We start from the raw sequence: 19,467 nt of genomic DNA on the forward strand, positions 1-19,467 counted from the left end.
TGCATCAGGTTCGACACATCACACCTCCCTAGGAGCCTGGATAGCTCAGTCGGTAGAGCATCAGACTTTTAATCTTTTTATCTTTTAATCTGAGGGTCCAGGGTTCAAGTCCCTGTTAAGGCGATGCTTTGCCGCTGGCCCAGTCGGCCAGTTTTACTGGTTGCAAAAGGACTTGGTTCAGGCTCTGATACTGTGACTCACTTTCACCTTCATGACAATCCTCTTAAACATTTGTTGCTGGTGTTGAAACACGTTCGAAACAGTCTTAAAAAACACAGGGTGGCCTGAAGTCGTAAACGATTTGGCTTGATTTACACTTAAAATAACTAACTTTGAGATTTACTAAGGTGAGATTAACTAAGTAAGAAAAAAACTGTAGAAATATTCTTAAAACAATCTTAATAATCTTATACAATTTGGTCTTACATAGTATATTATTCTCAAAACAAGATCAATAAGAACTTTAGCCTAGATATGAGATTGTAAGTCTTGGCCAGATCAAGAGTTTTTGCAGTGTAGTGTCTGTGTGTTCAAGATGAAAGTAAGTACATTTTTAATTTCTACGTTCTGGTAATAATGAATGTGTGATTCATGTAAATGGGTAGCGGTGTAACTGTTCAAGTCAGATTGGTTAAATGACCTTTGCTCTAAAGCTGAACAAACCTGAATCTTCTACCACTGCTGTAAGATAAGATAATGTCTTATGAGGGTTTTTTTAAACAATGTAACAACACATTACTTGCATTCTAGACATTATGACCTGTGATGTTTGTTGTCTCAGTGAAGTTTGCTCACTACCTGCAGCTATCACAAGGCACTTTTTCAACAATTTAATTGAATAAATAATTGTTGACAATGTGAATTCTGTTTGCTTGGTTTGTTTAGTGTGAATGCTTTGTCTCATTTTGAGAAAGAAAAGCTAATAATGAGAACTCTTGAATTAAGAACAATAATCTTGTTTAGTCGCTCTGACTTTAAGATCTTTTCACTCAAATGAAGAAAGAAGCAAACGCTGAAATAAGAATTGACAAGCTAGTTTTGAGTTTATTTGACTTCATCAAGTAGTTGGAAATAAGTTGAAAGAATTTGGAGCGTTTTTAGCAGCACTTCCAGCAAAGTTTCAGTTAAACACCATTCTAAGACGTCGAATCACATTAAATGTTGAAACATAACGTACCATAACATTGTCATTGTGTTATTAAGTGTTTGTCACTGACGTGACAATGAGATGATAATCATGGTTCTTAACCAATGAGCCACTGATGCATCAGAATCTTGTGCATGATTTTCCAGGATATTATTTATTTGAAAAGTTACCCCCAAAGTCTCGGCGGTATTGGGCAATGCACTGGCAGAGGGTGCACAGAAACCTGAGCTCTAAAACCATTATCTGACAGAGGGTTCATCCGGGACTCGAACCCGAGACCTCTCGCACCCGAAGCGAGAATCATACTCCTAGACCAATGAGCCCTTCATACACACTTTTTAACAGGAGAGGAACCATTAGCACAAAGGCGATGAACAAGTCGGCCATACAAGGTCACACAAGGAGACATTTGGAGCCTTGGAAAACTGAGCTGTTGGTATTAGAACTCAGTAGAGACATGAACCAGATTCACTACTTTTATTGAACCTAACCAAATCCGTCAGTGCTACAGAGATCTGACTCATGTGATATTGAATCGTATCCTGTTTTGGTACTTGAATGCAGCCTTCTGACTATGAGGGAGTGGAAGAGCAGGAGATTTTCCAGATCAAACCAGAACATTGCACGTATTAGAGCGAGATGACGTTTGGTAGCTGCATAACTATTTACAAACGTCTGCTGAAGTGATTCTCTGGGGCAGCACAGTGTGTTTCACCTGACTCATGATTGGTTTAACTCCGTGTGCTTGTTTGAACAGGGAACCGACTGTGAGGTTGATAGACAATGTTCAACAGGGAAAACTACACTGGGCAAGTGACTCGCTAATGTACAATGACAACAAAGACTCGATCTCCTCTCATTCTAATTCAGTTGTCTCTGTTCCCATCGCCATGTCATGGTTCTGGGTCACGTGATGAAAGTGCCTTTGTTTAAAAGTATTCATGCTTTGACTGGCATCATAATTAGAGGGGAATTGTTACAAGATGCTATTTTGTCTCATCTTGTGGTTTTCTTCATCCCAAGCTAGTCATGAACATAACATCATGGAGCTGATCAATATCTCTGAGAGTGAGCAGTGACACTGAAGAGATACTGAGAGTTGGCTGTGGTGTAGTCACCAGCTGAGACATTCAACCAAGGCCTCCTGATGTGGTGGAAAGAACTGAGAGAAAGTATGGTCTCCAATACTTTCTACAACTTCTTCACCTGATACCTTTGCTCTGTTTCTGACTCAACTCTGCCACAAGCAAATTACCAGGAAGAAGACGAGCTGTGCCACAATTGAGCTGTGTACAACCGTGTTCCTCTGACGGTCTTCATCATCCTGAAGTAAAGAAAATGAACTCGGGCAATCGAATCCCAGTCTTCCACGTGATGGGCAAAGATGCTTTCCACTATACTGACAAAGATTCTGCTGGCTTCTTTTCACAGGAAGATGAACCATTCAAATCTCTGTCGAGAGAGTCTTCAGGTACATTTTTCACATTTTTATATTACATCCATTTTTTTAGACCCAACCATGTCCATCTTTAGGGGGAGCTGAAATAATTCAATGGAGGGAAAAAAAGAATCAACAGAGCTGTTAACCGACCTGTTCCTGATGGCATTTAGCATCACAGTGCGATGGGTACATATGAACATCAACTTAATATTGGTTCTGGACCCAAAAGTTGCAAAACACACTGAAAATAAGTATTATAAAAAACGGAATAAAAAAAAACCTGACAGGATTGTGACGACTCAATTTAAAAACCTTTGGTGGGGAAGGAAATAAAACAAAAAAGCAATCACTGCAACACATGAGAACAATCTTCCACGGTGGTTTGGAACCTCTTCTTTTGCTTTGCTTTAAGTTTGTGATAATGTTTGTCTTATATTCTTGTATTCCTCTGATTTGTTCTCAGTGCAGTTTCTCAATTTCTGATGTTTATGTGCAGGAAACAATGAGGCCATTTGGTCAAAACTTGAGTTGGAAACGTCACAAAAGTGTGTGTTTCTCCAGCAAGGATTTAAGACATTTCTGCATCGAATCACAATCTAGTGCATTGGATTCAACACATGCTTCGGTAGCTCAGTCAGTAAGTTGCTGCGGCCACAACGCAGGTTACGAACCACGAGACCAGGGGTAGGCAATCCGGTCCTCAAAGGGCTGGGGAGGTGCAGGTTTTTGTTCCAACCAAACAAGCTCAGACTGTTTAACCAATCAGGCGCAGCTGAAAAAAACAGCACCTGACTGACAATCAAGTGATTTTACCCCTGAGACACCTGGTTGGTGAAAAGTTGTCCTCTTGGTTGGAACAAAAACCTGCAGCCACTGTGGCTCTTAGCGGACCGGTTTGAGACCCCTGGTCTAGGGTGTCTCTCTCTCTCTTACTCCCTGTCAAGGTAGTGTTAGCATTTGTCCATTAATGTATTTTTATTTGCATCAATGTATCTTGAAAAGTTGACTCTGGCTACCAGGCCAACTTCTGAGGACTCAGGAGAGGAATGTGTTACAATGAGTGAATGAGTGAGTTGGGTGGAACAAGAGGCAGGTGGCATGTTGAGTCCTCCTCATCCATCATCAGCATCAATGTACAAGACAGGACAGAAATATTTTGTAGACAATCTCCATATGAGGCGGCTAAATAGTTGACGTGGAGCTCAAACCCACGGCCCTGAGATTAAGCAGCATCCTTGTTAATATAGTGGACAGTATCTCCACCTGTCATGCGGTAGACTAGGGTTCGATTCCCCGATGGGGAGTTGGTGTGCTTTTTATTTTTAGATGGTTTTTGCTTAATTTATGTAGGGCACGCGATACAGTGGCTTTGGAAACGAGGAATATTCTCAGGATATTGAGTTAAGCGAGTCAAACTGAGATGGCAGGGGAGGCACCATTGTCAGGAGGTGGTTCACCCAAGGCTTCAAGGATTCAAGCACAGAAAGTTTCTTTTCATTCTGGCACTGGGGTTGAACTGCTTTGGAATGTTGTGAGGCATCTGATACCCAACTTTCACTCAAGTCAGTTCATATGGAATTGAGCAAGAACACTGGGCTAGTGGCGCAATGGATAACGCGCCTGACTACGGATCAGGAGATTCCAGGTTCGACTCCTGGCTAGCTCGCCCTGTTTTTAACTGTCATCCTTGATGTGGAAGTAAAACACGGGAAGAATATTTGTGCACTGCATGCTATGCAACTTGTCTCGTCGACGCTTGTGTGAGAGAAATGTGGTGAGATGGCGTTTTCGATTGTGTAAGAAATATGTTTCCGAACATTGGTTCGTACTCTGCATTGTGGCTGCAGCAACCCCAACTTTTTAGTCGCCGTCGCGTCGTCAGTAGCTGGTAGCTTGCTCAGGTCGTGATTAGTTGTCACCTGCAAGGTTCGAACACGTCGCCAAAGGGGCGTGTTCTGAAGTTGTTGTGGACGGTGGATTGAAAATGGCGGAGCCAGTGCCCAACTATCGCTACTTATTAAATGAAAACATAGAAAAAGATGTCTCTCATTTCGTAGCATTGGCCAGAGCCGCTTACACTGGTGGATTTAACCACCTCCTCCAGCAGCGTCACTGGGATACGGCCACTTCGAGTGGTACTTCAGGCGGAACCGCTGCTAGTTGGACGACCTGTTGGTCCAGATCAGTGGTCGAATACAGGACACCAAGTACCTGCGGTCTGTCCTCTGGTGAACGTCTGTCTTCGGTCAGCAACTAGATTTGTAGTTGTGTTCGCCGACTTGTGTACGAGTCTTTCTGAACTGTCATCAATTCATGAACTCCACGGACGTATCAGCTGTGTGCTTGAAGTAATTTTCAGAGATACATAATCTGTCATCGTCAATAATTTGTACACAAGTAGTATTTGAAACAACATTTATATTTTCTTTGAGTCTTGTCAGTTAGCGCCGTTTTGTGGTAATCAATTAATGCAACAGTTAAATGCATTGTGATGAAACAATTTATCCTGTGAGGTAGATGCACTGTTGTATGGTTGATATATACTTTGTTAAATTATCACCTACATATACATGTTTAAATATCCATGTATGGTTTATATTTTGCAGAAATTCTGTAACAGAAGATTCATCACCAACTGCTTCAGTGTTGGTGACCGTCCACTTCCAGGAGCTGACCAGAGGACCACTGCCACAGACCACATGTTTTTGTTGAAGATGAAGCATCTCCTTTGTGAACAAACAGTTATCAGTGCACCACAACTGCTCGTTCAAGAGTCACCCACCTGTTGAACAGAGCAAAGGTCCTTGCACATTAGAAATCATCTCTGCAATAAAACAAAGCTGCGTTCAACTCAGTTTGTTGACATTGTGCTTTTGATTGATTTTTTTCTGTGAAGCCATTTTCCACAAAAAGAAATGTTCAATGTCAAACTCTTTATTTGCAAAAATAAAGTAACTCATTCATTTATACTCATCCATTACACCCAGAATCATAATCAGACCTGAAGTGAACTATTTCGGTGTGTTCTGAAGGATCTTCCCAGCAGGGACGAGGGTCAAGAGAGGGGGAGGAAAGGGGGGCGATGTCAGGTTCCTTTCATGAGACTGTGGCTACAAAGGAAATAAATGAAGGATCCAAATGATCCCAATTTCAGTCAGCTGTTGTTTTGCTTGGTAAAATAACTTGTCAATGATGTGCTCTTTTATTTGTGATGACAATATCTGCATCGAAGCAACCAGGAGCTGCAAAACTATCTCATCTTCTGAGCTGGGTTTGTGGAGGGAGTTCATGAGAAGATGCTTGAGCTCAGCATCAGCATCCGGGGACCCTCCCTCAGTTGGTCTCTTCCTTTGGTGTCCTGCACATAATGGAAGTTGGAAAGTTGGAGGAGATGCAGCAGCAGCACCAGCTGAGGCAGGAGGAAGGTCCATCCTCCTCCTCTCATGAATGACAACAGAGTGTGATGACATCATTGTACTAGCGATACACAAAAATGCGATCCAGAAAGCTCTATATGTTTAATATTTAGCCAGCATTCAGGTCAGTCTTAAGGTTGGGATGTGCAATATCCTGTCATTAAAACAGTGAGTCAGTGGAGCATGAGGCGTGTGATCTCAGGGGCTGGTGTAAGGCAAATATAGAAGAAGAGAGGCCTCTGTGAGGAGCTTCACTGAGGGATGAGCATTGAATAACAGAGATGAAGTGGGGGAAGTTTAACATCTAAAATGTAACAGTGGCCAGTATGGGGGTGGAACCCATGGCCTTGGCGTTATTAGCACCACGCTCTAACCATCTGAGCTAACCGGCCAGTTGCAGGAGTTATTGTATTGCTGTTCTGGAGATAAGGAGAGGAGCGATGGAACAAGTTGAACAAAGGACCTTCGATGTTGAAGTCCTGCATAAATGCAGAAGAGAAAGATCACCACTGAGGTTCAAAGATGATGAAGGAGATAGTCAGATGTGGCAGTGGAATTAGGGCTGATCCGGGATTGTACTCACAGTTGCTGCACAGAAGCTAAAGCTCAAACATCAGTCTCTGACAAGTACCATGCATTAGCAGTCAGGCCATGCAACAACAGCTTCACCTTCACCTTCTTCTGCTGCTTATCCGGGGTCGGGTCGCGGAGGCAGCATTCGGAGCAGGGAAGCCCAAACTTCCCGGTCCGCACAAACCCGTCTATCAATCTCACGCTCCCTTTTTCCCTCACTCGAGAACAAGACCCCGAGATACTTAAACTCCGCCACTTGGGGCAAGAACTCTCCACCAACCTGGAGAGAGCAAACCACCGTGTTCCGGTCGAGAACCATGGCCTCAGACTTGGAGGTGCTGATCCTCATCCCGGCCGCTTCACACTCGGCTGCAAACCGACCCAGCGCATGCTGAAGGTCCCGGTCCGATGAGGCCAGCAGAACAACATCGTCCGCAAATAGCAGAGATGAAATTCTGTGGTTCCCGAACCGGATCCCCTCCGACCCCTGGCTACGCCTAGAAATTCTGTCCATAAAAGTGATGAACAGAACCGGTGACAAAGGGCAGCCCTGGCGGAGACCAACATGCACCGGGAACAGGTCTGATTTACTGCCGGCAATGCGAACCATGCTCGTGCTCCGGTCATACAAGGAGCGGACAGCCCCTAGCAGAGGGTCTTGCACCCCATATTCCCGGAGCACCCCCCACAGGACATCACGAGGGACACGGTCGAACGCCTTCTCCAAATCCACAAAGCACATGTGGACTGGTTGGGCGAACTCCCATGAACCCTCGAGCACCCGATGGAGGGTATAGAGCTGGTCCAGTGTTCCACGACCGGGACGAAAACCACACTGTTCCTCCTGGATCCAAGGTTCGACTATTGGCCGAAGTCTCCTCTCTAGTACCCTGGAATAGACCTTTCCAGGGAGGCTGAGGAGTGTGATCCTCCTGTAGTTGGAACACACCCTCCGGTCCCCCTTCTTAAACAGGGGGACCACCACCCCGGTCTGCCAATCCAGAGGCACTGTCCTCGACTGCCACGCGATGTTGCAGAGACGTGTCAGCCACGACAGCCCTACAACATCCAGGGATTTCAGATACTCCGGACGGATCTCATCCACTCCCGGGGCCCTACCACAGAGGAGCTTACGAACAACCTCGGTGACGTCGGCCCGGGTGATGAGAGAGCCATCCAAGTCCTCAATCCCCGCTTCCTGAGTGGAAGACATGACGACGGGATTGAGGAGACCCTCGAAGTATTCTTTCCATCGCCCGACAACATCACCAGTCGAGGTCAGCAGTCTCCCCCCCCCCGCTGTAAACAGCACTGGTGAGGCACTGCTTCCCCCTTCTGAGGCGACGGACGGTTTGCCAGAATTTCTTCGAGGCTGACCAATAGTCCTCCTCCATGGCCTCTCCGAACTCCTCCCAGACCCGAGTTTTTGCCTCCAAGACTGCACGGGAAGCGTCACGCCTGGCCTGCCAGTACACGTCAGCTGCCTCAGGAGTCCCACAGGCTATCAAGACCCGATAGGACTCCTTCTTCAGCCTGACGGAATCCCTTCCTTTCGGTGTCCACCACCGGGTTCGGGGATTGCAGCCGCGACAGGCACCGGAGACCTTGCGACCACAACTACGTGCAGCCGCACTGACAATGGAGGAGGAGAACATGGACCACTCAGAATCCATGTCACCTACCTCCCTCGGGATCTGGAAGAAACTCTCCCGAAGGTGGGAGTTAAAGACCCCACTGACAGTGGGTTCCGCCAGGCGTTCCCAGCAGACCCTCACAATACGTTTGGGCCTGTCCGGTCTGACCGGCTTCCTCCCCTGCCAGCGGATCACACTCACCACCAGGTGGTGATCGGTTGACAGCTCTGCCCCTCTCTTCACCCGAGTGTCCGAGACACGTGGCCGAAGGTCAGATGACACGATCACAAAGTCTATCATAGACCTCCGGCCAAGGGTGTCCTGGTGCCATGAGCACTTATGGACACCCTTGTGCTCAAACATGGTGTTCGTTATGGACAAACTGTCGGTGGCACAGAAGTCCAGTAATAGAACACCGCTCAGGTTCAGATCAGGTAGGCCGTTCTTCCCAATCACGCCCCTCCAAGTCTTGCTGTCATTGCCCACGTGGGCGTTGAAGTCTCCCAGTAGAACAATGGAGTCCCTGGTTGGGGCACTGTCGAGTACCCCTCCCAGTGACTCCAAGAAAGCCGGGTAGTCTGCACTGCTGTTCGGCCCGTAAGCCGCAACCGCTGTGAGACACCTGTTCCCAACCCGTAGGCGTAGGGACGCGACCCTCTCGTTCACCGGGGTGAACCCCAACACGAAGCTGCAGAGCTGCGGGGCTATGAGCAAGCCTACGCCAGCCCGCCGCCTCTCCCCGCGGACAACTCCAGAAAAGTAGAGGGTCCAGCCTTTCTCGAGGAGTTGGGTTCCAGAGCCCAGGCTGTGCGTGGAGGAGAGCCCGACTATATCTAGCCGGTACCTCTCAACCTCCCGCACAAGCTCAGGCTCTTTCCCCCCCAGCGAAGTGACATTCCATGTTCCAAGAGCCAGAGAATGTCCACACGAACCAGGTCGTAGGGCCCCCCGGCCTCGACTGCCACCTAGTTCTCTTTGCACCCGACCCCTATGACTCCCTCTGTGGGTGGTGGGTCCGCAGGAGGGACGGCCCATGTCATTCGTTCGGGCTTGGCCCGGCCGGGCCCCATGGGCAGAGGCCCGGCCACCAGGCGCTCGCATTCGAGCCCCAACCAACAACAGCTGTTGACCGTAATACATGACTTTCATGGTTCAGCCAATATTGAGGGACTCACTAGTAATCCCAGCTCCACGCTGTGGAGAAGATAGTTTTAAGAGGTGGTTTTATTTAGTTGCTCAATGCGCTCGCTGCATGGAATAATTGAACACATTTTCAGGCACATGCTTTGGTTCCTGCATACAAATGAAATGCCGTCAAATATATCTGTAAAAACACTCAAATAGCACAAGTAGCACCATGCAGATACAGCCTCAGGTATGATGAACCATGTCTATGATCATGGGACAAGGGACTGTCTGTGTGGATATTATATTCATAATAATAATCATAATAACAGAAGACGATCCCAGGTTCACATGTGTTCATGGAACGATGGTTAAGAGTTGGGGTCTCCAAATTGACACCTGATTGGTTAAACTGTGTGTGCATGGTACAAAAACCTACAGCTCTGTCTGGGACAGTTTGGTGACACCTGTTTAAGAGGACTGTCTTGAAGAGCTGATGAGATGGCCTGAACTTTGCTCTTTGGCAACCTTAAATCACAGCATTTACGCTGTGTGGAACCATCACGTAACACAGTGTGTGTGACTTCATTGGTCTTCAGCTGACTGGAGTTCAACCAGACTGTATGCCGTGACAGTCCAACGATTGAAGGCAGGGTCTGATCTTTTCATGCAGTTTCCTCAAAGTATTGGGTGAAACCCTTTGAATGCAGAAATCAAACATTCCAGTCCCCTGGGGAAGGTACGGGCCGACAGCACTGTGAAATCACCAACCGATCACCTGCCCTACTCACCGTGAGGTTCGTCACGGAACCAAAGTGGATCTCCATCCCAGGGTGGTCTCTAACCACCAGCCTTTCCCACAACAGCCAAACGCGCTGAACAATTACGTCACAGAGACATGAGAATGAGGATCTCTACAAAAAGAGAGACACTTTGAGAGCAGGAAAACATGTTCTGAAAACCATGGAAATGGAGTGACGGCTCAATTGAAGTTAGACAACACACTCTGATGCTTCATAGATACACATCTTGGGAATAACAACTCTGCACTTGTGATCCAAAGTTGTTAACCAGACAGGTTACATTGAACACAATAAGAAGCCCTACAAGAGTAGGACATCAAAAAATTTGTAAAAACTCATGTTGTTCCTCTCCACGGAAATCTTTAGTAAAAGGCGAAAGATTTATACAATCTGAAGAGAAACATGAGTGAACTACTGACACTGAACCAGAGAAGGAGCTGTATTCTTCCACATCGACCTTTAACTCATGGTGGCGCCCTCTGCATCGTGCGTGTCTCACGACATGATGAATGAAGATAAAATAAGGAAGTAATCCGTCGAAAAGTGCTACACAAGATAAAGAGCTGCAACGTAAACTCTATGAGCAGCTTGTCCACAACACTCAAGATATTTGGGCTTCAAACATCAAGTAAGTCTGGAGGCTGACTACAACACACAGGCCACAAGGCAAGAAAATCTACATTCACGTTGCTGGTAGGACTCAAACCTACGCGGGGAAACCCCAATGGATTTCTAGTCCATCGCCTTAACCACTCGGCCACAATATTCAAAATATAGCAGTGTGAGTGTTATGAATGTGGGTTGGAATACTTGAGCTTCATTTTCTAAACGTTGTGATGTCTGATGCTGAGATTGCTGCCTTTCATATGGTACCTGAAGGACACGGAGCATGGACTGTGCTGATGGACTTGAAGGAGGTGGTTGAAATAGTACTGTGCCCGGTATTCACCGAAGAATCAATTCAGGATTTGCACAGGAAGATACTGGACCACCGAAACATTTCAAACTCCGGCCTCAACATCATGACATTGAACACTCCCCTGACCTGATAGGGTGTTTTGGCACCGTTGTTCATTTATGGACCGTAGGATTTGAGGGTAAACACTGCATTTTCTTGATATATATATATATATATACACAACTGTGAAACTTCTCTCATGTTAACTGTTAAAAACATATATAGTCACAGTTAACATAACATCATTGGCCAGTATGGGGATGGAACCCATGGCCTTGGCGTTATTAGCACCACGCTCTAACCATCTGAGCTAACCAGCCAGTTGCAGGAGTTATTGTATTGCTGTTCTGGAGATAAGGAGAGGAGCGAGGGAACAAGTTGAACAAAGGACCTTCGATGTTGAAGTCCTGCATAAATGAAGAAGAGAAAGATCACCACTGAGGTTCAAAGATGATGAAGGAGATAGTCAGATGTGGCAGTGGAATTAGGGCTGATCAGGGATTGTACTCACAGTTTCTGCATAGAAGCTAAAGTTAAACCATCAGTCTCTGACAAGTACCATGCATTAGCAGTCAGGCCATGCAACAACAGCTGTTGACCGTAATACATGACTTTCATGGTTCAGCCAATATTGAGGGACTCACTAGTAATCCCAGCTCCACGCTGTGGAGAAGATAGTTTTAAGAGGTGGTTTTATTGAGTTGCTCAATGCGCTCGCTGCATGGAATAATTGAACACATTTTCAGGCACATGCTTTGGTTCCTGCATCCAAATGAAATGCCGTCAAAATATCTGTAAAAACACTCAAACACTCTGAACTTTGCTCTTTGGCAACCTTAAATCACAGCATCTACTCTGCCTCTCACTGAGGATGTCCAGAGACTTCACAGACATCTGGTAAAGATGCTGATGTGGCATCTGAAAACTTGGCAAAGACGCCTTCGCCTAAAAAACAGATTGTGAGGTTCCTGAAGAGAATGAGTTCTTGTTTGCCAGACCACAATGTCTGACCTCTGATTGTTTGAGGACACAACCCAGTGAGCCAAAATATCCAAATTATTACTGGCTGTGGTAAAAGGGTCTCTGGCGAATCTTCAGGGGAAATTGATCGAAGGTAGCTATTTTACTTTCTTATTGATTGCTACTGTCAAAGTGAGATTTACAATGAAGTGATTCTGCCTCACGATGCAGCTGCTCGACCGGACCTTCTCGTGTGCGCTACACCTCCAGAACCTCGCGAACAATATGGCATTCCTGGCAGCAGTGTTCGAACCGGACGGCTCAGTTAAAGAGCAACTGGAGCGCACTCAGACGACTGCAGCAGCTTTTCAAAAGATGTCACTCACTGTCTCCATGGACGGAATTAGGATCCGCTCGCTTTCCCAGATGGCGGCGCGCAATATCTGGCTCTCCAGTACAACGCTGAAGGAAGCAGATAGACGGACTGGTTGGAGCACCCATTTCCGACGACACCCTGGTGCACGCAGGTTCTGGAGCTGCTGGAGAGACTTTATCTTGTTTTTTAAAGCCAACCATGTCCATCATTAGAGGGAATTGAAACAATTGAAAGGAGGAAAAAAAAAAGAATCACCATAACCTCCCTATTCTTAATGGCATTTAGCATCACAACATATACAGTAAGCATTGGGAAAATATGAACATAAACTTAATATTGGTTCTGGACTCCAAAGTTGCAAAATACACAGAAAATTATGTTAATAATTTAGTAATAAAAACATTGATGTGGACTCAACTTCAAAACTTTTGGCGGGGAAGGAATGAAAGTGTCGTGACCTGGATTTGAACCAGGGTTGCGGCGGCCACAACGCAGAGTACTGACCATTATACGATCACGGCTGCCAGGACCCATGTTTCTTACACAATAGAAGAAGCCACCTCACCACATTTCTCTCACATTAGTGTTGACCAGAAAAGTTATGTGGCATGCACTGCAGAAATACTGTTCTCATGTTTTACTTTTGCATCATGAATGAAAGATTAGCCCGAGCTAGCCAGGAGTCAGGAGAGGAATGTGTTACAATGTCTGAGTGATTTGGGTGGAACAAGAGGCAGGTGGCATGTTGAGTCCTCCTCATCCATCAGGGCTGCAGAGCCTATGTGCAAGACAGAGAACATCCAATCGTCCATTGTGTCGGGACAATGGTGTGTCCAACCTGGATTTGAGCAAGCTAAAAGGTTGCGCCCAACGTGGGGCTCGAACCCACGACCCTGAGATTAAGAGTCTCATGCTCTACCGACTGAGCTAGCCGGGCTCCATGGTGTGTTGTCTGACTGAGAGAAGCTCGACTTTCTATCCAGTAATCGGATTAAGCTGTTTACATTCAAATTCAAAAATTCACAGCAAATAACATGATGAATACAACACTTTAAAAACACACTGCTGAGTCAAGACAACCACACAGCAACTGCTTCAGAGTCACATGCTTTAAACAACTCAAAAGAGCAAATATACTGTAAACTATAGTTGGCACCATTTACTCTTTGCCCACAAAGACCTTCAGGAATAATTCCCCGAATAATCCCTTTGTCCTTTTCAGGCATTGTTCACAATATATTTAAGGTTGAGATTTAGAAAGAGTAACGTGTTTACATTTTTTCCTTTCATCACACTTCTTCTTGAACTTACTCATTGTCCAGCCTTAACACTGCAGGTCCTAAGTTGCAGTTACACTGAGATGTCTCTTTGCAATCCTCCTCATGGATGGGAACGTTGCTTCATGTATTTTCTACAAAAGAAGTGGGTCTCCATTCCATGCACTTGATCTTTCCTCTGAGTCACGCTGCATTTCAATGACTGCACACGCCTCGTTGGCGCAGTAGGCAGCGCGTCAGTCTCATAATCTGAAGGTCGTGAGTTCGAGCCTCACACGGGGCACTGTCTTTTTGAAAAGTGGTATGGATTTCCATTCCATTCATTTACGTTCAACTGTTTTGGGGTACGTCCCATATGGTGTCGTTGTTTGGCCCCTGGTATGGGAACCACATCGGGACGCTCCGATCCATCAGTCACCATGATCCTGATCAAGCCATAAACCCCTTTGGGTGGACTCCTGTCCCATAGGTCGTCGTATTCCTAGTTCTTGCCCAGGACAACCAGCGTTGACTGTTAGCTTGGAGCTTCTGACCTTCTGCTGCCACTTTGACTGAACATGTGTAATACGTGCTTTTGACAGAGATTTGAATGCAAAACACTGAGACAAGATTTCAGCATCAGAGCGATTCATTGATGTACAACTGTTTTGGGACACAAGCTTTGCAACACTACTCAGTGATGCGAGCCATGTCACAACACAATGTCCATGTGATCGGTACAATGAGGTTTGGGACAAAGAAGTCGAAGACAGTGTTGGTCGATGCAAAGATGAAATAGTGGAACCTTTTGCTCTCATTCTCTTTATTCATTTATTCCCTAAAGCACTGCTACCATCTTTCTTTCACACTCTCTCTGTAAAACACATAGCTATCACTGACTTCAGTCACACAATCCTTCTGCACAATCTTCAAACCTTGAAAACTGAAAACGTTTGTTCACAGATCAACATTTACTTGAGTAGCAGCATGTCTCTGTGGCGCAATAGGTTAGCGCGTTCGGCTGTTAACCGAAAGGTTGGTGGTTCGAGCCCACCCAGGGACGTGACCTGCTTTGTCTTATCCTGTTGAACATTGTCTATCAGCCTCACAGTAGGTTCCCTGTTCAAACAAGCACACAGAGTTTAACCAATCATGAGTCAGGTGAAACACACTGTGCTGCCCCAGAGAATGACTCCAGCAGACGTTTGTAAATATTTATGCAGCTACCAAACGTCATCTCGCTCTAATACGTGCAATGTTCTGGTTTGATCTGGAAAATCTCCTGCTCTTCCACTCCCTCACAGTCAGAAGGCTGCATTCAAGTACCAAAACAGGATACTCTTCTATATCACATGAGTCAGTTCTCTGCAGCACTGACGGATTTGGTCGAGTTCAATAAAAGTAGCAAATCTGATTCCTGTCTCGACTGAGTTCTAAAACCAACAGCTCAGTTTTCCAAGGCTCCAAATGTCTCCTTGTGTGACCTTGTATGGCCGACTTGTTCATCGCCTTTGTGCTAATGGTTCCTCTCCTGCTAAAAAGTGTGTATGAAGGGCTCATTGGTCTAGGAGTATTCTCGCTTCGGGTGCGAGAGGTCCCGGGTTCGAGTCCCGGATGAGCCCTCCGTCAGAGAATGGTTTTAGAGCTCAGGTTTCTGTGCCCCCTCTGCCAGTGCATTGCCCAATATCGCTGAGACTTTGGTGGTAACTTTTCAAATAAATAATAGCCTGGAAAATCATGCACAAGATTCTGATGCATCAGTGGCTCATTGGTTAAGGACCATGATTATCATCTCATCGTCACGTCAGAGACCTTGTCAATGACAAACACTTAATAACACAATGACAATGTCATGGTACGTTGTGTTTCAACATTTAATGTGATTCGACGTCTTAGAATGGTGCTTAACTGAAACTTTGCTGGAAGTGCTGCTAAAAACGCTCCAAATTCTTTCAACTTATTTCCAACTACTTGATGAAGTCAAATAAACTCAAAACTAGCTTGTCAATTCTTATTTCAGCGTTTGCTTCTTTCTTCATTTGAGTGAAAAGATCTTAAAGTCAGAGCTACTAAACAAGATTATTGTTCTTAATTCAAGAGTTCTCATTATTAGCTTTTCTTTCTCAAAATGAGACAAAGCATTCACACTAAACAAACCAAGCAACCAGAATTCACATTGTCAACAATTATTGATTCAATTAAATTGTTGAAAAAGTGCCTTGTGATAGCTGCAGGTAGTGAGCAAACTTCACTGAGACAACAAACATCACAGGTCATAATGTCTAGAATGCAAGTAATGTGTTGTTACATTGTTTAAAAAAACCCTCATAAGACATTATCTTATCTTAAAGCAGTGGTGGAAGATTCAGTTTTGTTCAGCTTTAGAGCAAAGGTCATTTAACCAATCTGACTTGAACAGTTACACCGCTACCCATTTACATGAATCACACATTCATTATTACCAGAACGTAGAAATTAAAAATGTACTTACTTTCATCTTGAACACACAGACACTACACTGCAAAAACTCCTGATCTGGCCAAGACTTACAATCTCATATCTAGGCTAAAGTTCTTATTGATCTTGTTTTGAGTATAATATACTATGTAAGACCAAATTGTATAAGATTATTAAGATTGTTTTAAGAATATTTCTCCTCTTTTTTTCTTACTTAGTTAATCTCGCCTTAGTAAATCTCAAAGTTAGTTATTTTAAGTGTAAATCAAGCCAAATCGTTTACGACTTCAGGCCACCCTGTTTTTTTTAAGACTGTTTCGAACGTGTTTCAACACCAGCAACAAATGCTTAAGAGGATTGTCACGAAGGGCTGTATTTTGGAGATCAACATCACCTCTGTCAGAGTGAGTACATGAATGAAGTTTGTAGTACAAGATAAAGCAGGTCACGTCCCTGGGTGGGCTCCAACCACCAACCTTTCAGTTAACAGTCGGACTTGCTAACCTATTGCGCCACAGAGACATGTGGAAATAAAATGATGTTGAAACAACAGAAACTTTGCATCTGTTGTTCAGCCTTTGAACGAACCAGCACTTCAAGACAACCCTCTGAACCATCGTTCCAATAACATCTGTGAACTGGTGATTGATGATGGTCTTCTGTCAGTGACCTGTTTTGCACACATATAAGTGATCAGAGCACAAAAGGGACTTTTCTGGAGTCGTCCGTCCTACATCGTGCTGGTCTTGGTTGCAAACATCATCCACAACTGTCCTGATGTCTGGGAAGAGGGGAAAATGGACACATATCGCTCCGTGGAAACATACCTTAAATAAAGGTCGTGGTAGGAGTCATGTTGCAAAGCTTGTCCCCCAAAACTTAAATGAATTGAAATCCATATAACTTTTCAAAAAGACAGTGCGCTGTGTGAGGCTCGAACTCACGAACTACCGATTATGAGACTGACGTGCTGCCTACTGTGCCAACGAGGCTTGTGTGTTCTATGTGTGTCTTATGTAAATACATCTAATAAAAAATAATGATAAACCATGGTAGTGTTATTGGAAGTTTCTGCATTTTATTTTACCCATCTGATTCTCCAAGATGCAATAAGTGAGTCACAGTATCAGAGCCTGAACCCAGTCCTTTTGCAACCAGTGAAACAGCCAACTTGGCCAGACACAAAGCATCATCTGAACAGGGACTTGAACCCTGGACCCTCAGATTAAAAGTCTGATGCTCTACCGACTGAGCTATCCAGGCTCCTAGGGAGGTGTGATGTGTGTAACCTGATGCAGTGTGTGTGTTCCTCTGTCTGAGCCGATGTTTGTGGTGAGCACATGACAAACCTGATATCAGCTGTGTTTTGTAACTCGCGGCGACAAACTGCTCATTTTCCTCAACTTCCTTGAACCAGGTCATTTTCATCGTTAGTTCCCTCAAGGAGATTGGAAGACGTGACTTGTTGGTTTTAGGAGACGACATTACCTCCATGTTAGCAACCGTTATCTTGATTCCTGCTCAATAGGGGAACTTCTGATGTCATGATGACATTGAACTAGGCAGAGTCTGGAGGAGTGAACACATTCATGATTCTCACTTTCTTGTTCCAGTAAAAACATTCCACCAATGAAACTCTTCCTGGGATCATTTCTCTGGATCTTATAATTTCCCAGGCGTTTTTAAAGAATATTCCCAGCCTTGTCCCCACACAACGGACAGTCGGATAAAATATTCCTGAAATATAAAAAGAATGAACCACAAAACTCTTATGACAGAGATGTGAATGCTAAACACTGCTGACAGGATCCTTGTTAGTATAGTGGACAGTATCTCCGCCTGTCACGCGGAAGACCGGGGTTTTTTTCAGGATGGTTTTTGCTTTATATCCGTACGCAAGTAACATCCAACTCACAACCTGCTTGACTTACGTCCACCCGTACTTACGAGCGATGGCAGCAGATGATTATTTGTTTTTAATTCAATGTCTGGCACCGCAGCAGGCCACACAACCAGGCTGGTGACCGTCACTGTTATAAAATGATTATGTTTTTACTAGTTACTTTGAAAGTAATGAGTAACTTAAGTAACAAAGTTGCTTTTCAATGAGGTGAATAACTAACTGTAACGAAGTTACTGATTTAAAGTAACTTGCCCAACACTGGTTACCAATGCTCTACTGGGGAGGCGGGGTCCTTAGACGCTGCAGCAACGATGAAGGAGACACATGTGATACAGGTGATCCGAACTTCTGACTAGTTGCCATCCATCGTCTGTTCAACATGTTTGCATCTCCCTCGTAGATGAACATTGGACTTTAGACTGCATTTAAAAGGAAGAGATCTTCAGATGGTCGCGGAGGACAAGTTCAGGTCAGATTGAGCACCAATGCTTGATACTCTCCTCACAAACACAAGAGCTCCTCAGAACTAATGTTATTTAGCTGGCCAGCACAAGATACAGACATTCATACATATATCTGCATTGATTTCTTTCCAAGACAAACCAAACTTTTTAAATATCAGGACAATTTGTTTGAGGTTTAAAAGCTTCCATGGAGAAAACATATTTCTGTCCTTTCTTTGGCGCAGCACTTTATGTTATTGGAAAAAGAACATTTTTTTTGTTTGTTTTTGATGCTCATAAATATTGTATGTGATTGTATGATGTGTGTGATGGATGTCTTTCGATTTCAGAAGTTTCATAAATCTGAAATAGACAGTACACTGCGATCAGACCCGAACTAAAGATCTTCTCACTGGTTAGACTGACACCAGCTGTCTGAGGCAGTGGTTGTTAGTCGACGTGTTTATTTAGACTTACACAGGTTCGACAACAAAGGTATCAAATGAATATGTTAGAGTTCTCATTTAGCGTGTGAGACGTCGGGGGATTTATGCCTGCATTCTCTCGAGTTAAGGGAGGTTTGGAAGAGGTGAGTAATAACAACAATCTGTCATTAAACAACATCAACAGACCATAATGATCGTCGCTTTCCCATACCGGGAGTCGAACCCGGGCCGCCTGGGTGAGAACCAGGAATCCTGACCGCTAGACCATATGGGACACATTCAGCAGTTCAGATGAGATTTCAACTGTCAAAGATATCTGTAAAACCACTCAATTGGCACAAGTAGCACCATGCACACACAGCTTCAGGTATGATGAACCATGTCTATGATCATGGAACAAGGGACTGTCTGTGTGGATATTATATTTATAATAATAATCATAATAACAGAAGATGATCCCAGCTTCACATATGTTCATGGAACGATGGTTAAGAGTTGGAGTCTCCATTATGACACCTGATTGGTTAAA

The 19,467-nt window shown here is 44.7% G+C and overlaps 10 non-coding genes across 10 annotated transcripts; 4 read left to right on the plus strand and 6 right to left on the minus strand.

The window, feature by feature from the left end:
- The first annotated feature begins 34 nt into the window (after nucleotides 1–34).
- On the plus strand, nucleotides 35–123 carry trnak-uuu (transfer RNA lysine (anticodon UUU)). The gene is given in 2 exon segments: nucleotides 35–71; nucleotides 88–123. It is a non-coding gene; the product is annotated as a tRNA-Lys (tRNA).
- Nucleotides 124–4,181: 4,058 nt separating this feature from the next.
- trnar-acg (transfer RNA arginine (anticodon ACG)) lies at nucleotides 4,182–4,254 on the plus strand. The gene has a single exon. It is a non-coding gene; the product is annotated as a tRNA-Arg (tRNA).
- A 2,068-nt stretch (nucleotides 4,255–6,322) lies between these two features.
- trnai-aau (transfer RNA isoleucine (anticodon AAU)) lies at nucleotides 6,323–6,396 on the minus strand. The gene has a single exon. It is a non-coding gene; the product is annotated as a tRNA-Ile (tRNA).
- Nucleotides 6,397–10,435: 4,039 nt separating this feature from the next.
- On the minus strand, nucleotides 10,436–10,549 carry LOC128766514 (U5 spliceosomal RNA). Its single transcript, XR_008416012.1, has one exon. It is a non-coding gene; the product is annotated as a U5 spliceosomal RNA (small nuclear RNA).
- Nucleotides 10,550–11,343: 794 nt separating this feature from the next.
- Nucleotides 11,344–11,417, minus strand: trnai-aau (transfer RNA isoleucine (anticodon AAU)). Its single transcript has one exon. It is a non-coding gene; the product is annotated as a tRNA-Ile (tRNA).
- Nucleotides 11,418–13,297: 1,880 nt separating this feature from the next.
- On the minus strand, nucleotides 13,298–13,370 carry trnak-cuu (transfer RNA lysine (anticodon CUU)). Its single transcript has one exon. It is a non-coding gene; the product is annotated as a tRNA-Lys (tRNA).
- A 550-nt stretch (nucleotides 13,371–13,920) lies between these two features.
- trnam-cau (transfer RNA methionine (anticodon CAU)) lies at nucleotides 13,921–13,993 on the plus strand. The gene has a single exon. It is a non-coding gene; the product is annotated as a tRNA-Met (tRNA).
- Nucleotides 13,994–14,678: 685 nt separating this feature from the next.
- trnan-guu (transfer RNA asparagine (anticodon GUU)) lies at nucleotides 14,679–14,752 on the plus strand. Its single transcript has one exon. It is a non-coding gene; the product is annotated as a tRNA-Asn (tRNA).
- A 2,584-nt stretch (nucleotides 14,753–17,336) lies between these two features.
- trnak-uuu (transfer RNA lysine (anticodon UUU)) lies at nucleotides 17,337–17,409 on the minus strand. The gene has a single exon. It is a non-coding gene; the product is annotated as a tRNA-Lys (tRNA).
- A 1,731-nt stretch (nucleotides 17,410–19,140) lies between these two features.
- Nucleotides 19,141–19,212, minus strand: trnae-cuc (transfer RNA glutamic acid (anticodon CUC)). Its single transcript has one exon. It is a non-coding gene; the product is annotated as a tRNA-Glu (tRNA).
- Nucleotides 19,213–19,467: the final 255 nt, after the last annotated feature.

Source organism: Synchiropus splendidus, chromosome 10 (genome assembly GCF_027744825.2).
Source record: "Synchiropus splendidus isolate RoL2022-P1 chromosome 10, RoL_Sspl_1.0, whole genome shotgun sequence".
NCBI classification, from domain to species: domain Eukaryota; kingdom Metazoa; phylum Chordata; class Actinopteri; order Syngnathiformes; family Callionymidae; genus Synchiropus; species Synchiropus splendidus.